Here is a 20,942-nt window from a genome sequence, read left to right on the forward strand (position 1 = left end):
AAAGAAAAATACTTGATTTTCACTTGTACATTAGCTACGGGGAACAATAAGCAGAAAATTTTGTTTTTCCTCTACTCTCTGAAAATATGTTCTTCATTTATTTTCTTTATTGGAAATTAAGCACTTTCATTAAGAAAATGTATTAAGTTAGTAAATAATACAGTTCTCTAAAATGGTTTCACCCGGAGTTTTGTTCTCTCTTTTGTTGGTTTGTCTTTAATTTTTTTTAAACTTGGGGTGAAGGGGGCTAGTAAGTACTTTCTAGTTTCATGTATGGATTTGTTCATCAGTGGTTCTGATACTTCTTTTATGCTGGGTTCAGTGTTGGTACTCAAGAAAACAGAGATGGGAAAATAAACACTGCCCATAAGTTGAGGGCTTGCGACCCAACAATTACCCACTTGCACACTGTCAAACACTGCGATGGGCAGTGCACAGTGGGGTCAAAGAATCTTCCAGGCACTTAGGCAAGGTTTCGAGAGGTGATAGTTGTGCTGAGTCTTGAAAAATGTTTGCACAGTGTTAACGTATAGAGAAGACCATTGCTAGCTAAGAAGTATAACCGTGCACAAGCAGGAAGGACTGCCCAGATCTGGGCTAAAGAGAGATGTGGGTGCCATCGACATGTAGGTAGTGCAGTGGCCTGGAAGGGGTACAGTCTCGAGTGAGAACTTGAATGCAGAATGGATATCTCTAGGGGATAGAACTGCATGTCACTAGTGGGCATAGAAAGAGAGATTCTCAAAGAAAGCTCAAAAGACTGTACACAGAGGTAGAAAGAGAACTGAGAGTGATATGATAGCTTAATAATCAAACTTCATTTCATAGAAGCTGGACTGAATCACATCCTATGGTTTTATCTTCTAGATTACCAGTTTTCTGTACAGGTACACAATTAAATATTATTTAATGTGAAAATACAAAAGGACATGAATTAATGAACACTATTATATTCTTATTTAATAATGATGACATACAAAAAAGACACCTCTACAAGCACTTAAATTTAGGATGTGATTTAACAATAATAAGATATAATTATCTCCCTATCCAACTGGCAAAGACTACAGAGATTGATACCACTGACATTTTCTTGGAAGGCCATCTTGCAGAATATATAAAGATTTAAATGTGCCCACCCTTTGACTCTGAAATTCTACTGTCAGGAATTTAGTTTAAAGAAATAGTAGATATGCATTCTTTGCCCAGCAATAATTATGACTAATGAAATGAATTACCTTTCACTGTTCAGTAGAATATTCCCTGAAAATGAAAATGAGTCAGAAATAGATTTGTTGACATGGAGAGATGTCCTCATGTTATTGCTAAAGTAGACAGAGCAGATTGTGAATAACATGACCTTATTTTTAATTTGCAATACATATAGAAAGTGGCTGGAAAGATCAATATCAAATGTTAACTGTGTTTATCTCTGACAGTTCTGTAGGTGATATTCACTTTGTAATTTCATAACTTTTTGTCAAGTCTTTGTGATTTTGTTGTTTTTACAATAAGTATATATGATTTTCATAATCTGATGAAAACACTTCTAATTAAAATATCATGTCATTGACTTGTAAGTACCCTTGGCCATTACTATAGGAAAAGACCAGTGCTCTTCCATCTTTAGTGGGCATATGAATTACCTGTGCACATGTGTGTATGATTCAGGAGTTCGAAAGTGGGGCCTGGGACTCTGCATGCAGGCATTGCCTGGTTGTGGACCACATTTTAAACATTATTTCATTAGTTTTTTTGGGGGGGGGAGGGTGGCATGGTGGTGAGGTAATTAGGCTTATTATTGTTTATTTTAATGGGAGGACTGGGGATTGAACCCAGAACCTTGTATATGCTAAACATGCTCTCTACCACTAAGCTGTACCCACCCCTGGACCACATTTTGAGTAGTAGAGTCTTAGTAAACTATAAAAAAAACCTGTGTTCCAAGATTTTACTGCTTTTCTTGTGTCTAGTTTACTACAAGCAGAAACATGCATGGAATAATAAAACACTTCTGGAAAACAAAGCTGGAACAACTGTTACTTAATGGTTCTCTTAACTACTAGAGGAAATGGATTTTGTCTTCATTTGGTCCAGAGGTACCCAGAGTCCTCTTGAATTCATATGGCTATCCTGGGCCTCTTAAGCTCACAGCAGGGCCTTCTGCTCAAAATAGTCTCATTCTATAGAGCCTGTTGGGTTACCAACCCCATTTGAATCTTGCCACTCCTAAGTTTCTTTTCCTTAGAACATTGTATTGGTGAATTTTCTCTGATAAAATAATCAATGCTTAAATATACTTCCTTGACTTTTTAGCCTTTTTCAAATTGCTTTAACAATTTTTTCATTTTTAAAATTGAGGTATAATTGACATGTAACTTTATGTCAGTTTCAGGTGTATAATATAATGATTCAGTATTTGTGTAAATTGCAGAATAATCACCACAGAGTCTAGTTAACATTCATTACCTTACACATTTTTTTTTTCTTGTGATGAGAACTTTTAAGATCTACTCTCTTTGGCAACTTTCAAGTCTGCAATACAGTATTACCAACTATAGTCACCATGCTGTATATTACATCCCCATATCTTATTTATTTGATAATGGGAAATTGATCAGTTTTAACCCCTTTACCCATTTCTCCCACCCTACCCTCCACCCACTACCAGTGGTGGCCACCAGTGTGTTCTCTGTATCTGAGCTTGTTTGTTTTTGTTTTCATTTTCGTTTTTACTTTGTTTTTTTTTTTTTTTTAGATTACACATATAAGTGAGAGCACATATTTGTCTTTGACTTACTTTACTTTGCATAATGCCATCAGGTTCTATCCATGTTGTCGCAAATGCCAGTATTTCATTCTTTCTTAATAGTGGAATAATATTCCATAATATATATGTATATACCACATTTTCTTTATCCATTCATCCGTCAGTGGACTCTTAGGTTGTTTCCATATCTTGCCTTTTGTAAATAGTGCTGCAGTGAACATGGAGGTGCATATATCTCTTTGACTTAGTGTCTTCATTTTCTTCAGATAAATGCCCAGAAGTGGAGTTGCTGGATCTTATGGTAGTTCCATTTTTTAATTTTTTGAGGAACCTTCATAATGTTTTCATAGTGGCCACACCAATTTACATTCCCACCAACAGTGCACAAGGGTTCCCTTTTCTCCACATCCTCACCAGTCAATACTTGTTATTTTTCATCTTTTTGATAAGTCATTCTAACAGGAGTGAGGTGATATCTTATAGTTTTGATTTTCAATTCCCTGACGATTAATGATGTTGAGCATCTTTTCATGTATCTGTTGGTCATCTGTATGTCTTCTTTGGAAAAGTGTATATTCAGATCCTCTGCTCATTTTTTGATCAGGTAGTTTTGTTTTCTTGTTACTGAGTTGTTAGAGTTCTTTATATATTTGGGGATTAACCTCATCAGATATATGATTTTCAAATATTTTCTTTCATTTTGTAGGTTGACTTTCCTTTTTTGTTGATAGTTTCCTATGATGTGCAAGTTTTTTAGTTTGATGCACTCCCATTTGTTAATTTTTTTCTTTTGTTGCTTTTGCTTTAGTGTCAGATTCAGAAAATCATCACCAAGACCCCTATCAAGAAGATTACTGCCTGTATTTTCTTCTAGGAGTTTTATGGTTTCAGGTGTTATGTTCAAGTCTTTAATCCAGTTTGAGTTAATTTCTGTGTTTTGTATAAGATAGTGGTTGAGTTTCATCCTTTGCATATGGCTTTTCAATTTTCACAACACCATTTACTAAGGAGACCTTTCCCCATGGTATATTCTTGGCTCCTTTGTTGTTAAGTATTTAGCCACAGATGTGTGTGTTTATTTCTGGGCTCTCTATTCAGTTCCATTGATCTGTGTGTCTGGTTTTGTGTCAACATGATACTGTTTTGATTACTGTAATTTTGTAATATAATTTGAAGTCAGGAAGCATGATGCCTCTCGCTTTGTTCTTCTTTCTCAAGATTGCTTTGACCATTTGTGGCCTTTTGTGATTCCATATAAATTTTAGGATTCTAGTTCTACTTCTGTGAAAAATTGCATTGGAATTTTGATAGGGATTGCATTGACCTATAGATTGCTTTGGGCAGTATTGTCATTTTAACAATATTAATGCTTCCAGTCCGTGAGTATGGACTATCTTTCCTTACATTTATTTGTATCCTCTTCAGTTTCTTTCCTTATTGTCTTACAGCTTTCAGTGTATAGGTCTTTCAAGTCCTTGGCTAAATTTATTCCTAGGTGTTTTATTCTTTTTGGTGCACTTGTAAATGGGATTATTTCCTTAATTTCTCATTCTGATAATTTTCTAAATTAATGTATGGAAGTGTAACAGATTATTGTATATTGATTTTGTATCCTGAAACTTTACTGAATTCTTCTATCAGTTATAACAGGTTTTGTTTTTTGTTTTTTTTTTGGTGAAATCTTCGTGATTTTCTGTATATAATATCATGTCTTCTTCCAATAGTGGCAGTTTTACTTTTTCTTTGCCATTTGGAATCTTTTTATTCCTTTTTCTTGCCTAATTGTCCTGGTAAGAACTTCTAATATTATATTGAATAAAGGTGGTGAGAGTGGGCATTCTTAACTTTGTTCCTGATCTTAGAGGAAAAGTTTTCAGCTTTTCACCATTGATAATGATGCTAGGTTTGGGCTTGTCATATATGGCTTTTCTATGTTGAGGTGCATTCCCTCTATACTCACTTTGTTGAGAGTTTTTATCATAAATAGATACTGAATTTTGTCCAATGCTTTTTCTTTATCTTTTGATATGATTGTATTATCTTTATCCTTCATTTTGTTAATGTGGTATATCACATTGTTTGATTTGCAGATATCAAACCATCCTTATATCCCTGGAATAAATACCACTTGATCATGGTATATGATCCTTTTAATGTATTATTGAATTCAATTTGCCAATGTTTTAGTTGAGAATTTTTGAATTTGTGTTTAGCAAGGATATCTGTTGGCCTGTAATTTTCTACTCTAGTGATACCTTGTCTGGTTTTGATATAAGATTAATGCTGACCTTGTAAAACGTATTTGGACACATTCCCTCCTGGTTCTTTTGTTTTGTCTTGTTTTTTGTTTTCTTCTGTGGGTTTTTTTTCTTCTTTTTTCTTTTTTGCTTTTTTTAAAGAAGAGTTTGAAAAGGATTGGAATTAATTCTCTTTGAATGTTTGGTAGAATTCACAGTGCAGCCATCTGGTCCTGCACTTTTATTTGTTGGGAGGTTTCTAGTAGCTGGTCTGTTCAGATTTATTTCTTGATGATTCTATTGTGGAAGGTTGCATGCTTTTAGGGACTTATCTGTTTCTTCTAGGTTGTCAAATTTGTTGATGTATTATTATTCACAGTTGTCTCTTATGATCCTTTGTTTTTCTGTGGTATCAGTTGTGATGTCTCTTCTCTCATTTCTGATTTGGGGTTCTTTTTTTTTTCTTGGTGAGTCTAGCTAAAGATTTACCAATTTTGTTTATCTTTTTAAAAAGTTTTTAGTTTCATTGATCTTTTCTATTGTCTTTCTAGTCTCTATTTTATTAATTGCTGCTCTAATCTTTACTATTTCCTTTCCTCTCCTACTTCTGAGCTTTATTTGTTCGCCTTTTTCTAGTTCCTTGGGATGTAAATTTAGGTTACTTATTTGAGAGTTTTCTTGTTTCTTGAAGCAGGCATTTATCTTTGTGAACTTCCCTCTGAAAACTACTTTTGCTGTATCCCATAAATTTTGGTATGTTATATTTCCATTTTTGTTTGTCTCAAGGTGTTTTTTTGTTTCTCCTTTGATTTGTTCTTTAGTCCATTGGTTGTTCAGTAGCACATTGTTTACTCTCCACATACTTGTGAATTTTCCAATTTTCTTCTTATAATTGATTTCTAGCATATCTATATGTAATTAATTTAAAAAAAAAAAGAATAAGGCAGCAAATTCAGTCCAGGCAGGGTCAAGAGAGAGAGCTTTCTCCAAAATATGTCAGACTTACTACCGACACAGCTATCTACTCAGGTTTCAGTCAAATCTATCCCTTGTTCTAACCTAGGTTATTAAGTGGACACAAACTGATTTAATAGTTTTGCAATTAAAGGGCTAATCCAATTTTTAAAAAGAACCCAAATTGCCAAATGAACCCTCTCAGCCTGATTAACTAACCAAAATTTCCATTTTATATTTATTGTTCTTGTTAATGTGCTAACTAGTAAAGCATGTGGTGGTAATAAGATTTACTTCTAAATCTGTAGTGTTTGTATTAGTAAAGGACAAACTGTGGCAATATGCCAGGTACTGATTTATTGTTAATTCACTTTTTTGATATAGTTTGTTCTGCTGTGACTTGGGTTTCTTTAGTGCTAAGTAGTTCTTGTGCAGTTGGTAAATAGAGAGATGATGTTAGCAGATGCAGATTTACCCTAAAGCTGAGAAGCATTGTGTTCATATGATGTATTTTTGTAAAATTTACTAAAATAAGGCACTTTAACCTCCACAAATTAAGTTTTCTCACTGTCTCCCCTCCACCCTCCTCTTTCCTGTTAGACTTTTCTGTGAAATATGCAATAGCTGAAGTTTGGGAGTTGGTGCCTTTGTAATGAGAAGCCACTGAGGTTTGGGAACTAGTGGTTCAGATCCAGAAGATACCAACAGCAGCAGTTCATTGAGAGCTAGAGATACATTTTTGAAAGAATTAATGACTATGCTCTTGAGTTGTATGATAAGCCAGCTAATGAAAGGAGGGAATAATATGAACACATTGGAGAAGTATTTAAATCTCCTGTTGACTTGACACAAAAGATGATCATTGACAAAGATAACATAAAACTCATAATATGCCACTAGAGAGATGACAACTAATTTGTTAATGGGTGTTTGAAATTCCAAGAATACTTAAAATTCATCATTGCACAGGGAAACTTGAAGAGCCCTACAATCCTACAGATCATATATAAAAGAGAGTTGGTATTTTCCCCAAATTGGCAAGAATTCTAAACATGTACAAGACATTACAATAGCAAGTGATGGAGCTGAAAGAAATGTTTCTAAACTCTCAATAAAGAAAAACAGATTTTGGTCAAACTTGCTTGAGGAGAGACTGAATTTTATTTTCTCTATAGAAAATACTAAATTTTGTTGTAATACAAGGAGGCAAAGTGGACACACAAAAATAAATTTAACAAAATATTGTAGAAGTGGTCTAGGCAATTAGCAGGTAAAAACATACATTTTCTGGATCTGTAAAGTTCTTGGCAATTATCAATATTAAAAAAATTGTAAGTTGTTGTCGTTCATTTGCCTGATACTATAAGGAATAATCCCTTTTCAACCAAATTTTGTTTATAATTTTGCATTGTTTTTCTTAAAGATCTTAAAAAGGTAGAAGCTTCAAGTCCCATAATATAGTCCCAAAACATGGATATGTTCCTGAAATCAGGATTACTTGAGAGTCTGGTTGGTTTATATGGGATGTTTCCTAGCATATTAATATTTTGAAGCCAAGAGCAAGCTTTTTCACAATAAAAGAGCAATCTTAGGAATGTATTAAGAAATTAAGAAAAAAAAACCTAAAAACACAGATGCTCCTTCCTTTAGTGAAAAAGTGCCTGGTTTTATAGTACAGAACCACTATACTTTCTCCAAGTTAAGCTGTCAGGAGAGATTGCAAATACAAAAAGCTGTGAAAATAATTCCACCTGTATTAATACCCTCTCACATCCCCCTCTAAAAAATTGGTGAAGATGGTTGAATTATAGTTTGCATTTTGGTGAAATCGGTCCCTAGTAACATAGTGTTACCAAGGGCTGGCATCTCGAAGGAGAAAACTGAAGCCCAGAATATAAATATGCAAAGAAAGGGTGAGCCTCTAAGGGTATATGCCTGAGGGTGCCTGAGGAAAGTTACCGGGGCTGAAATTGTATTAATATCACTTATTGTTTGGAATAGGGCACTTGGTACAATACTTCATAGCTTTTGAATCATCTGCCCCAGTCCTATTTCCCCATAAACTTGTATTATTTTTAGTGCATAAAAATGTTGAACGTGAGCTATTTCCAGAACACATTTATGACAATAAAGCAAAAACACCAGTATTTATTACATCTTGCCTATTTATAAAAGATTGGAAGTTCCTTCTAAGAGAATCATGATGCAAAGGAAAAACATGAAGCTTAAAAGAAGAGTGACCATCTGAGAGGAGCAGAGCATAGAAATAAACTACATGTACAAAACAGTGACACAAAATTGTCGTAAGCCAGCAGCCACTGTAAATAAAACTGGTCGGTGTTTTGACTCCTTCTCTTGGAACCTAAGATAGGAAAAATGAGTCCTGATGGAGTGTTCCTCTGGGGATGAAATGAATCTCAGAAATTCACAAGGTGAGATTGTACAGAGAAAATAGCCCAGCATTGTTGGGGAATCATAGTAGGTGCTCAGAAAATGAAGGTGGAAGAAATACAGGCTTTGCATTCAGATGACCTGATTTTCATCCCAGCTTGGCTCCTTAGTTTTCTGACCTTGGATGTTTTATTTACCTCTTGAAAACTCTTGTACCTCTTCATTGGTGCCAAGGGGATAAAAATAGAAACTACCCAGGAGCACATGGTGAGTAGCTAGTAATGTTATATTTTAATATTGTTATTGTTATTTTGTAAAAGACTTGGAAATACACCTCAGATGGATAGGTTATTATATGACACTTTAGAAAAATAAAGGCTTAGCATTTAATTATTATGTGAGGAAGGCGTTTCTATAGATGCTTTGCTTTATAAGTAAAGCTTGAGCACTTGACCATTCTAGATGAAAAAAGGTCTCTCCTTGGACAGATGCTATGACAGATCTATTTTCTGAATGCTTTGATATCTGGTCCACAGACTGCTTTTCATGACTAATGAAAATAGACATTGCTTGCCAGAGCCTGGCCCTGAGGTTTACCGCACATGGTCTGTGGTTGGGATGCAGCCAGAATGTCCCAGGGCAGTGAACCTTGCTAGCTGGATTGTCAGGTCCTGTGATGGGAGGCTCTCAAGTCAGTGAGCAAAGGTCCCTGCAGGAACTCACCTGCTGGCTCGCCGATGAAGAATCACCTCGCCTGCCCACCTCTTCTTCCCCCTGTGACCGGGTTCACTGCACTTGGGTTCAGGAGAGTCTTCAGATTTAAGCAGCCTCATGAAGTCTGCCCGCTTCCCCTTGCAGATAGTAATCAGCCTTTCGAAGTCTTGGGTTACGGCCAGGCAGGGGACAGCAGGTGCCAGACAGGAGAGAGCTGCCCTGTGAGACATGGTACTCCATGCACTTGGAGCTTGGGTTTCACCTTGCCCCTGCACATTACGGCAACGGCGACGTGGTGAGTGACTTGTCTGCTCCCACATGCTGTGGAGCCAGGAAGGCAAGAGCATGTGGCTGCCATTGTGGAGCCACTTAAGGGCCGTGACTGTTGTTGCTATCTCTGTAAAAGTGGACTGGATATGGCCTTTTAGACTGAAGGAGGGGAGCGAACCCCACCAGATTTTATGTCTTTTTTTATATCAGCTTTCAACCTTAAACAACTATATTAAGTGCTCTTTGGTTAAGACTGAAATGCTTGAAGAACCTCATTACGGAGTTAATTATCATGGCATTTTATAAAGGGGAAAGATGAGTCTGGCCGGGAGAATCCTGCTCGCTGAGTGCTGCGGATGGCTGGTTTGTATTGCAGCAACCGCTAGAAGGTGCATTTTGCATTTCTTGCAGATGTACTTTGCAAGGGAAGAAACTGGAAGGGGCAGCGAGGGGGGAAAAAAAACCCACTGATCTGTTTTCTTTTTTGAAGTTGTAAATTATGTAAAAAAAAAAAAAAAAAAGAAATTGAAACATGAATAGACAAAGACTTTATTTATTGCCAGGAGAGACCCATTAGGATGCTGCGCTGTGTTTCCATGGCATTGTGGAGACATAAACAAAAAACACGGCCTAATGCATTCAGTTAGGCACAGATTTTAAAGTCTAATGTGCAATCTAAATATATATCACATGTATTCTTGCTATTTATTTATCTATTGTATATCCAGCAGTGAGGAGGAGACTGCCTAACTAATGGGAGCTGTGATCCGTTTGTAAATGTGCCTATACGTTCAAACCTTCAGCTCATGATGTGTGTCTATGGCTTCCCCATGCTCTTTGTTATCATCCCATCCCCTCTTACCTATCTTTGACTCTTATAGACTAGAGGCAGCCAAAGCAAATGCCTTAATTCACCTTCTAAGCAGGTAACCTAAAGGAGGGAAGTGAGTTAGGTTATGTGTGTATGAATCATTTTGAGTGATAATGTTGCAGCAAATTGGAGAACCCATGCTCTCTTGACAAGCAACAATTCTTGACAAGCAGAAATGTAGGTTTATTTCATCAGATCTGACAAATTTTCAAGAGAATCCGTAAATCTGCATTTTTACTGATCTGGCAAATTTTCAAGAGAGTCTGTAAATCTGTGGTGTTACTTGAAATCTCCTGATTAAAAAATTAGCATATTTGTTGGCCAAATGCATTAGAGCAGGAAGAGTACAAGGGCTGCTGGTTTATGACATCTGATTTGTGATAGTAACTTTGCTGTTTTTTTTTTTTTTTAAAGGCAAAGAGTCCTTACCCCTTGAGCAGTGCAGAATGCACACTGCATAGAATGCGACTGAGTCAACAGCCAAGAATCCGGGGCTTTGACTCCGAATTTGGTGCTCTTTCCTCACTGTCCTGGTTGATTCTTGCCTGTTAATGCTTTAGAACTTTGAGCTGGCTTCCTCCAAGAAAAGCATCAAGCAGAAGGGGGTAGGAAAATACAAACCCAAAGTAGGAAATCATGTGGCAACTGTGTTCAAAAGAGCTCGTGTGTGAGAGAACAACTGATCAGAATAGAACAAGGGAGAGTAATATCGTGATATTAGAGGCCATGCTTACAAATAGGGTGAATGCCACTCAGGAATAATTCATTATCAAGCCAAGTGATCATAGAATCAGAAAACAGTGCCCTTCAGTTTCAAGGATGCTGCTTGTAATTGTTACTGTCAGCAAGGAAATCAGCTGGCATCATTTGGGTCCCATCCTCAATTGCAGGAGTTCCCCCCATTCCTATACTGTCTGTCTTTAAGGGTGGGGAGCAGAGTGAGGGAGAGACCTGTGTTCTATAGCTCCTTTATAAGCAAATATGTCAAGCTGTCACCTTCTCTCCTAAGCTCCGGTGTGAAGTAGATTTTTTTTTAGGGCAGTGTGGTTTGACTCAGGCTAGCTGTGAAATATAGTATAAGCCTTCAGAGACAGAAGTATGAATCTTTATTGCCTGGAATCAGATAAGAAATCACAAATAAATATTATTCTGGAGATAATATATTTATTCCATTTCTTAACAACATGAATTGTTCGAAAAACAATCCAAACGAATGAAATAATTAGCTTGAAAAAATATCAAAAGCCTTTTCTGGAATTGTACTTTCACACTTTTATACTTGATTTGCTTGAAATTTTCTGACCACAGTGGAAGTCACTATTTTGGACCAACTGCCTGTGCCTTATTGCCTTTCGCTTTTCCTGGGCTCACACTTACACTCTGGTTGGGAGCCACCTTTTATTCTTAGGTCTTTCTTGTTCCTTTTATTCTCAAAGGTCCATTAGGTAGGAAACACCCTATTATAGCTGCAAAGTGAGTGTGCTTCTTCCTCACCCCTGGCCTGTCACAAAGAGGCTCTGGTTTTCTGTGAGGACGATCCCCTTGCTACCCATATCATAGTGTACTCGGATTACCTGCCAAGTGCTTGCTGTATAAATTATAGCTGCCTGGTGGGAGCTTTAATTCACATGCTTGATGTTTTAAAAAAATATGTTTTCAAGGCTGAACTCTATAAATCCAAGTTTTTTGACTGGGTTATGTCTGCTCTCATTTTCCCTTTTCTTCCTCTTGTGTTTAGAATTGAACCTTTTTCAGTGGGAAAGGGAAGAAGATGCAGAAACTCCATGAGAAAGAATATTGTGTTTTGATGAATTTCAATGAACAAATGCTGAGTGAACACAGATTAGCAATATTAGATGTATTAGCAGAGATTACAGGTTAGTACTTATTTATGTATTTATTCAGAGGAGCCAGCCCTTCTAAACCTTTTAAAACCTTGAGGGCAACTTCGGCCCTCAGGATTGCTTTTTCTGTCTGGCCCACTGAAGTGCACGTGTCCACTGGTGTACCTGAGCATCAGCATAGGCGAATTTAGTTGCAGGCCACCAAGCTCCTTGTCATCACTGAGAAACAGGAAATGATGAGCACCTACTTGGTGCCTACTTTCACGTTTGGCAGAATCCTAATTCCGTCAACAAATTTTCTTGCCTTGTCTTTTCTCTTCTCACAACAACTAAACAGGTTGACTTTCCAGATTAAATAATTGACATCCTGGACAGAGGGGAAGTTGGTCCACAGGACTGATGGTTGAAGACAAATGCAGACAGCATGAGAATGCCATAATAGGTCTAGGACGGTGCCTGAAATAGGATTGGAGAGAAAAATTTTGCTAGTAAGTAGTTCTAAGGAGGGGACAGAAGAATGAAATAACCACTGTGAGGTTGAATGATTAGTGGAGTAAGATTAGAACTAAACATGATGGCACGATGTAACTAAACATACTACTTTAATTTATTATTTTTAATGAAGTATAATTAATTTACATGTTGTATTACTTTCATGTGTACAACAAAGTGATTCAGATATGTATATAATATATGTATATATATATTCTTTTTCAGATTGTTTTTCCACTGTAGGTTATTACAAGGTATTTAATATAGTTCCCTTTGCTATACAGTAGGTCCTTGTTTATCCATTTTATATGTAGTAGTGTGCATCTTTTAATCCCAAACTCCCAATTTATCCTTCCCTCTTACTCTCCCCTGTGGTAACTACAGGTTTGTTTACTATGAGTCTGTTTCTGTTTCATAAATAAGTTCATTTGTATCATTTTTTAGATTCCACATATAAGTGAAATCATATGATATTTGTCCTTCTCTGTTTGATTTACTTCACTTAGTATGATAATCTCTAGGTCTATTCATGTTGCTGCAAATGGCATTATTTTATTTTTATGACTGAGTAGTGTTCCATTGTATATATGTACCACAACTTCTTTATCCATTCATCTTTTGATAGACATGTAGGTTGCTTCCATGTCTTGGCTATTGTAAATAGTGCTGCTGTGATAAACATACTACTTTCAAGTACTGTCTTTGAAGGGAGTCTCTTGTAGCTGAAGACCCCTTCTTTGCTGCTGGATAGGTTATGTAAATTAGACAGAAGTTGGGGCAGGTGAGGACTTGCTCTGCATAATCAAGGGAGGAAGCAGTGGAGTTTCCTAAGAGAAGAGAAAGACAAGGAAATACCAAGGGGTCTGGGGAATGGGAAGAATATTGGTGAGGCTGGACCTTCCTCAGGGAAGGCAAAGGTGGAGACAGCTGAATGGCCAGAAGAAACCAGACAGGGGAAAAGAGATGTGTCTGAGTGAATTTTGTAGATTTCACTCTCAGTAATGTGATATAAATAAAGCCTTTTATTTGCCATGTCTTTGGTAGTTCTCCATTGTTCCTGAATGCTTTGGGAGCCTGTGGGCTACTGTTGGAGCCTGTGAGGAGGTGCTGAGGTTGGCATTAATGTTGAAGGCAAAAAAAAAAAAAAAAAAAAAAAAAGTCTCTAAGCAGGAGGAAACCTACCTGGATTAAGGAGATAGCAGTAGTACCAATGATGATGACATTGCTGATGGTGGGGAAAATCCTGTGCACTGTCATGTGATGGAGACCTACTGTGTTCCAGGTACCTCACATATGTTTTCTTACTTAATTTTCATGACAACCCTGTGAAATGGGAACCATTTGTGTCTTGTTCTATCCTAGTCCTCTGGATTGTTCTGAATCCTTCGCAGGGCAGAGAGAGAAACTCTTTCCTGAGCTCCAGGTTGCTTTTTTTTTTTTTTTTTTTTTGGGTCATTTCCTTGTAAGTAATGTCAGTGGCAAAGACGTGACACTGGAACATCAATTTTTTACCCAACACTGACTAAACACTGCCAGAAGAAGTAGTTACAGGTAAGTGGCACGTAAAGCTCTCTCCTAGATGTGCATCTTCGTCTTAACGCTTTAACAGGTAACTCATTTTCTTCACCTTTGTAACATTCACCAACTTCTCCCCAGATTCTTTTCAAGGTGGAGCTAAGTGGACTCTGGTGCCAGCCATCATTGTGACTTATTTTCGCATGGTGCCTGATTATAATGCAATTATCATACATCGGAGGCATCTTGCCAGGACACCTGGGTACTGAAGTGTGCTCAGTACAGACTAAACCAAAAACTTTAACTTGACTGGGTCTTGTCTGTCTTTGCTCTTGGCTCCCCTTCCTCTGGAGGTAAAAAGTGAGAGTGATACCTCTGTTTTCCTGTTTTCTTTCCCTATTTTCTCTCCCTCCCCCCACCCCTCAAGGACAGGCTGCCCTGCAGAGTTTCTCCTGAATAATCTCCTCTCCTCCCAAGCCATAGATTCTCCTCTGATCAATACTTTACCGTGATTCAATGATATGAAGAGGTAATACCATTCCCCGTTTTACAGATGAGATTTAGGGAGGTAAAATACGCTGTCTAAGGTCACACAGCTAGGAAGAGAGAGAGTTAGAATTCCAATCGGAATTCTCTCTGCCTCCTAAGAAAACCAGCCTCTTTCTTCCCTATTCTGGCTGTCCTTAATGGGTACAGAGGAGTTATGAGGGGCAGCCTACAAATTTATGGTAACTCTCTGCTTCCACCCTGGGGGCCTCAGCTGGACAATTTGGGGGCGTGGGGTGGGCAAGCATCTGGTATTGATTAGTTAATTTGCAGCATCTATTTATCACATTTCCCTGAGATTTTTTTTTTTCAGTTTAAACATTTTTTAAAATTAAAAATACAAAATCACCATCTAGGTTTAAGTAATTTCCAGTAAAAGTTGCAGTTGATACTAACTTTTTATAATAATGCTTTCATTATTCATTATTTTAAGTGGGAATTCAGGGGCCACACACTTGCCATGCATCTTTCCAAAGTTCAAGTGCAAACTCTCCCTACGAAGCTTATTGCAGAAGGGGAGAAAAGGAAATCTTGCTTAACAAGAGTTGCATAGAAAATACCTTCAGCACAGGAAACACCTTTTATTTGACTCTAAGGATAATTCCAAGTATCAAGCATTAAAAAACAATGACAGTAAATCTTTCCAAGTGTGTTTTGCCCCACACTGACAATTGTTGGGAATCTACTTTGCTCCATTACACTGTCTTATCATTGAGAGTGTAAATGATACTAAAATCTGTCTGTGTGCCTTCATCCCAGGAACCACATGAGGCTTTCTTTGCCATATACTATCTGCTTGTTTTCCTACCTAGCAGGTTACAGTGGGATTTTTTTTTCTTATGATACACTAGATGAGAATCTCAGTTTTAAAAAACTTTGTTATGGAAATGTTCAAACATACACAAGTATAGAGAGAATTTTATGGTTGACCCCAGGTATCCACTTTGCTTCAACAGTTTTCAACTCATGGCCAATCCTGTTTCTTTAATCTCTGTTACTCCTCATTTTTTTTTGATGGGTAGGAGTTAAGGAAAATAGTGGGGTTTTTTTCCTTTGGCCTATGACTTTTTTTTTTTTTTTAATTGGAGTATAGTCAGTTTACAATGTTGTGACAATTTCTGGTGTACATAATATTTCAGTGATACATGTACATAAGTATATTCATTTTCGTATTCTTTTTCATCATCTGTTACTATGAGATCTTGAATATAGTTTCCTTTGCTATACAAAAGAAACTTCTTGTGTATCTATTTTATATGTAGTAGTTAACATCTGCCTATCTCAAACTGAGAATAGTCTTTTAAAGCAAACCCCAAACATATCATTGTATGCAAATCTGAGTTTCATGTTAAGTTATCTCTAAATCAATTCTAATTTTTCCAGATAGTTCCTGTATATAGCAGACACTCAAATTGTTTTTTCCTCATTAATTCTAAGAAATGATTCAGAGGCCTGCAGGGAGATGGAATGAGCATGCTATGGGCTTCTTTTGTGCTGTTTCCCCTCTGCTGGATGTTGGAAGAAGTCCCATCTGTGAAGTAGGTGGACCCAGAAGTGGTAATGGCTGGCCATGTGCTGGCTGTTCTTCTTAACACTGGTTTCTCATTTGCCATCGTCCCCAATTCCCAGTTGGCATCTATTTCCCAGACAAGGGCGTATGTGATGGTAATGTGTTGAAGTTGTTTCTACGAAACTCCTGAGTTTTTCATGTAGTTTAAATACGGATTGGGCTACCAGGGGACATGGTTCTGACGAGCACTCTCCTGCTGAGACTAGGCATTGTGTCCTCAAAGCCTGCCTCCCCAATGGAGATATGAGGAAGGAAATATGAAAAGAAAATCCACTTTGTCCTACCGTCCTGAATTCTGTGGATCCATTTGTTCTTATGGCCTTAGAATCAGGGCAGAGGTGAGAGGTATTTTATACTCAGAGTGTCAGCATCCTGAATTAGTGACCCCTTCAAGTGGCTCTGCACCTGTAGATTGACGGATGGAATTAAGGTTTCATTTAACCAGATCTGTTCATGTGTTTATTCCACTCAGTGTCTCAACTATCAAAAGAAGGTGGTTGGGAAATTAGAGCCTAAATAAAAGTTAAAATGCATAGTAGACATTCGAAACACACTTCTTGATGGATTCATTCATTCAGTCATTTCATGATTCTAGGCCCTGTTCAGCATTTTGGGGATATGACCATAAAAAGGACAAAGTTTCAATCTGCATGGAATTTTTGTCATAATGGAGAAGACAGATAATATGTAACCAAACAAATAGATAAGAATAGTTATGTTACGCTTTATGGAGCAAATGATAATGGTGATGAGATAGCACCTGATTGGAGAGCAGAGAGGTAGCTACTTTAGATTGGGGGATGTGTTAGTCAGGAGTGGTAGGCACAGTGCCACTTGAAGTCCAGTCTGGGAGTATCAGCGTCACTTAGAAACTTTATAAAAATCCAAATTTCCAAAGATGTACTAGAAATTTAATATAAATATGCAATATCTTTTGAATCAGTATCACTGTGGAAGGAACTCTCCGGATGATTCTTACCGCACCTCAATTTTGAGAAGCACCATGCTGGATTATACAGTGACGTCCAAAACCCAGAGCCTAAAAGTTTCACGTTGCATTACCACCAAGGGTCAGCAGGGGGCCCTGCTGCTCCTAGTCTTCCTGTGGCCGAGGTCGCACCAGCTACTAGTATCTTCAACATTGCTGGTTGTTATGAGGAGCAGGATAAAGCTCTGGAGGGTCTTGCAGCTAGACACTTCAGTCAGGAAATGAGACATCACTCCTGTTCACAATCAACTGGCAAGCCCCTGGCGCATGGCTGCATCCAACCTCAAGGGACCCAGAGGGAACAACCCTTTTGCGTGCCCAGAAGGAGGTACAGCAGTTACTCAGTGAAGGCTGGACTGAAGCCACCTCATGAGAGTTGAAACTCAATGGATGAGCAAAAGCCAGCTCTGTGAAGAACATGCCAGAAATAGGTAACAGCAAGTACAAAGGCCATGAATCAAAAATAGCTAACTGCTCTTTGCTAACATCCAGAGATGGCAAATAAGTGGAAGCAGAAGGTGGTTAATGCCATGAGCCTGAAGCAGTGGTGTCTTACTTCTGTATTATTACTAATGACTACGAAGGCTAATGCCAGCAATACCATTTCATACCTTGGAGTCATCAGGGCTCCAGGTCCAACCATATCTCCTGTGGCCTCCTCTGAGGAGGGTATGATTTAGGGAAGTGGTACTACATAGTAGAAAATACTTGGACCTTTGTTCCAAGCCTTGATAAGCAATTTAGGCAATTTATTTAAGCTCTTTGACACTTAGTTTCTTTTTCACCTGTAAATCGGGGGTTATGGTACCTTCCTTTCAGGGTTATTACACAGAAAAAATGAGACAAGGAATCTAAGGAGCCTTTCTAGTATAATTTGTGGCATCAGTGTCTAATAGTAGACACAAAAGATACTACTCTTTGTGTTTAACAATAGGCACAAAAGATTCTAAGTAATGTTACTGATTTAGAGTGCAATAGATGCATTGAATCTTGAGAATTGAAAGAGATCTCAGAAACCGCTTAGTCCATTATCCCATCCAATGCAGAAACCCCCAGAAACTTCCTGGCAATTGGTTGTATAATCACGCTTGAAACTCTAGTGAAAAAAATTCCTCCCTTTTTGAGAAAGTCCGTTTCAACCCAGAATTGTATTTTCAGAGGACCAGTGTATTGACATGGTTAACTCACGCTCAAGGAAAAATGTGTTCTGTGGTCAAAGAAGTTGGCAAAATTTTGAGTTTGACAGATTAATATAGGTTTCTTTCTTATTTGCAACTTCTTAGAACTCTTACTTTCATGAACGTTGTGATTTTCTAAAAGAGGGCTATGTATGCAGTGTTTTCCAAATAAGACTTTGGGGACAGAGTTTTGAGAAACATTATGGTAAATATTGTTGTAAATATTAGACATCCACATTGAGACAACTTCTGCTTAATAACTTAAAACTCTCCTCTTATCTCTGCTCTCTGAAACAACAGAGATAAATGTGCACTGCTTTCCACATAACAGACCCCATAGAATCGAGGCATGAATCAAAGAAGTGGTGTGACATAGAATACGTCTGAATGGTAGTTGTAATATACAAAGCCTTTCAATACCAGAGTCTCTGACCTCTGTTGTGTATAAAATTTGATTACTCAAAAACCAGAAAATGGGACAGATACCCCTTTCTGATAACTCTTAAGTTAAACACTGAAGAATGTATTTATCTAAAGGACAAAAGGGAGATTGTATGTAATCCTTCTTGAGTGCTCTTGATGCCTCTTTTCACTTGACCACCTCTCTGCAGCTGATACTACCGTGAAGTCCAGGATGAACCAGGTAGGAAAGTGAAGGGATTGACCAAGGCCACTGAGGGAGTCTACGTGTCAGGTCCCAGAATAGAAGGCAAAGGCGTCTGGCTCCTGTGGTCTCGGCCTGTGAGCAGCCACATCTCCTAAGAGGTCATTTGATGCTGGGAGGGGAAAATGAACTGGCGACAGAATGAAAAGGGTTCAGTGATACCCTTTCCCTCTTATGGCATCTTTGTGATGAGATCTTCTGATGTCTCCAAATCCACATTAGTTATGTAATACAATGAGAAATTGCTTCTGTCATCAAAAGCATAGGACAGACAATTATAGATCTAATTTAAGCATTTTGAGTAGTGAGTAATCCTTTTATGAAAAACACATTTAGTCTTATACTCTTTCCTTGTAAAGATGAGACATTATGAATGTAATGCAGAGTACTCTGAAATTGGGGATCAGGATACCTGAGCTCTAGCCCTGGCTGTGCCACTAATAAACTGTGTAATTACGGACAAGACATCACCCTCTCCTGAATCAGGATCCTTATCCTCAAAGCAATTGGGTTAAACCGAATTAGCAGTTTTATCCTACTTCTACAGTTCTATAACCATGTTACAAAATTTTCAATGAGAGGAATTCCTTTTAGTTCACAAAGCCAGTTAAGTAAGATGTAATTTTATTACTTTATTTAAATCAATTTAAATGTGACTCTGAACTTTCATTTGTCCAAAATGAAGTTCGATCCCTCTGGTTTGAGTGTGCTGCTCCCGTGTCATGCTTAAGGCACAGGTCCTTATGCTGAGGCTAGGAGCCTGTATCTAGAGTCCTCCTTCCCTGGTGAATCACGAACCCATTTCCTTCTTGACCAACTTTCAAGAAGGTACCATAGTGGATATCTGCTGTCATGCGACGTCTAAACTTTTGTCTTTTTCAATATCCAAGAGAATCAAATTATTTTCTTTTTTCTAGTAATCCTCAAAGACATTCTACTTTTCCCCACCCTCTCCAGAGGTTTATTTCAGAAGATAAATAGGCTCTCAAAAGAATTTTATATTTTACACAAGATAGGAAGAGTTTTGTCTTCAAGAAGCTTCTGCTTTATGGAAAAAATATCCAGAAAGCAAGAAAATACTGAATGCATGGCTATTTGCTTGAAACAGGAAAGGAAAAACATCAGGAGACAAATACATATTAACATTTTGATAAATTATAGTGACTAATTGCTAATATACACAACTTTAGGATATGGATAAGAGTAAAGTTTTAAACTTTTTTTTTTTGTTCTAAACATAACACACTTTCAGTATAGAATGCTTAAAATCAAGGTAGGAAAAATGAAATTGTATATCTAAGCCATCTATGACCCACCCTCTTAGAGAAAAGTATTTTTTTTTTTCAAGATGACTTATTTTTTTAATGGAGGTACTGGGGATTGAACCCAAGACCTTGTGCATGCTAACCACACTCTCTACCACTGAGTTATACCTACCCTTGAGAAAACTATTTTTAATATTTTGGTGTATATACTTTCACACTCTGTGTATGCATAAGTACTATTACTGTCATTATTATTAAAATTCTTTGTTTGCTAAGATCTAAGAGGCCTGAGGCAAATCTAATTTATGAATGATACAGAGGCCAAGTCTCTCAATAATGAGAATTTTTAAGTAGCTCATATTTATTGAAAATTTATCATATCCATATACCAAGCCTTCTGCAAAATCCTTAAGGTGCATCTTCTCATTTAATCTTTGTATCAAATCCAGGAATTTCATATTTGTAGTGAGTACTTCTGGTCACCTACCAAGTCTTTACCTCCCTCCCCTACTTCCTAGCAGAACTGCAATTTTTTCAAGACCCCACCTTTCTCCTTTGCAACCGAAGTCTCAGGGAATGCTGTCCTATCTCTAGCTTTAGGGATGGGCTTGGCTGATGTAAGAATAATTCCATTCCTGCAGGTAGTAATGAGTTTATCCATGTAAGGTTTACT

The 20,942-nt window shown here is 37.5% G+C and overlaps 1 long non-coding RNA gene across 1 annotated transcript; it reads right to left on the reverse strand.

Annotated features, from left to right (window-relative positions):
* Positions 1–4,819: 4,819 nt before the first annotated feature.
* LOC116663173 lies at positions 4,820–17,326 on the reverse strand. Its single transcript, XR_004319296.1, has 3 exons — positions 17,315–17,326; positions 6,564–6,567; positions 4,820–5,266 (listed from the first exon to the last, which is right to left on the reverse strand). It is a non-coding gene; the product is annotated as an uncharacterized LOC116663173 (long non-coding RNA).
* Positions 17,327–20,942: the final 3,616 nt, after the last annotated feature.

Source organism: Camelus ferus, chromosome 4 (genome assembly GCF_009834535.1).
Source record: "Camelus ferus isolate YT-003-E chromosome 4, BCGSAC_Cfer_1.0, whole genome shotgun sequence".
Classification (NCBI taxonomy): Eukaryota; Metazoa; Chordata; class Mammalia; order Artiodactyla; family Camelidae; genus Camelus; species Camelus ferus.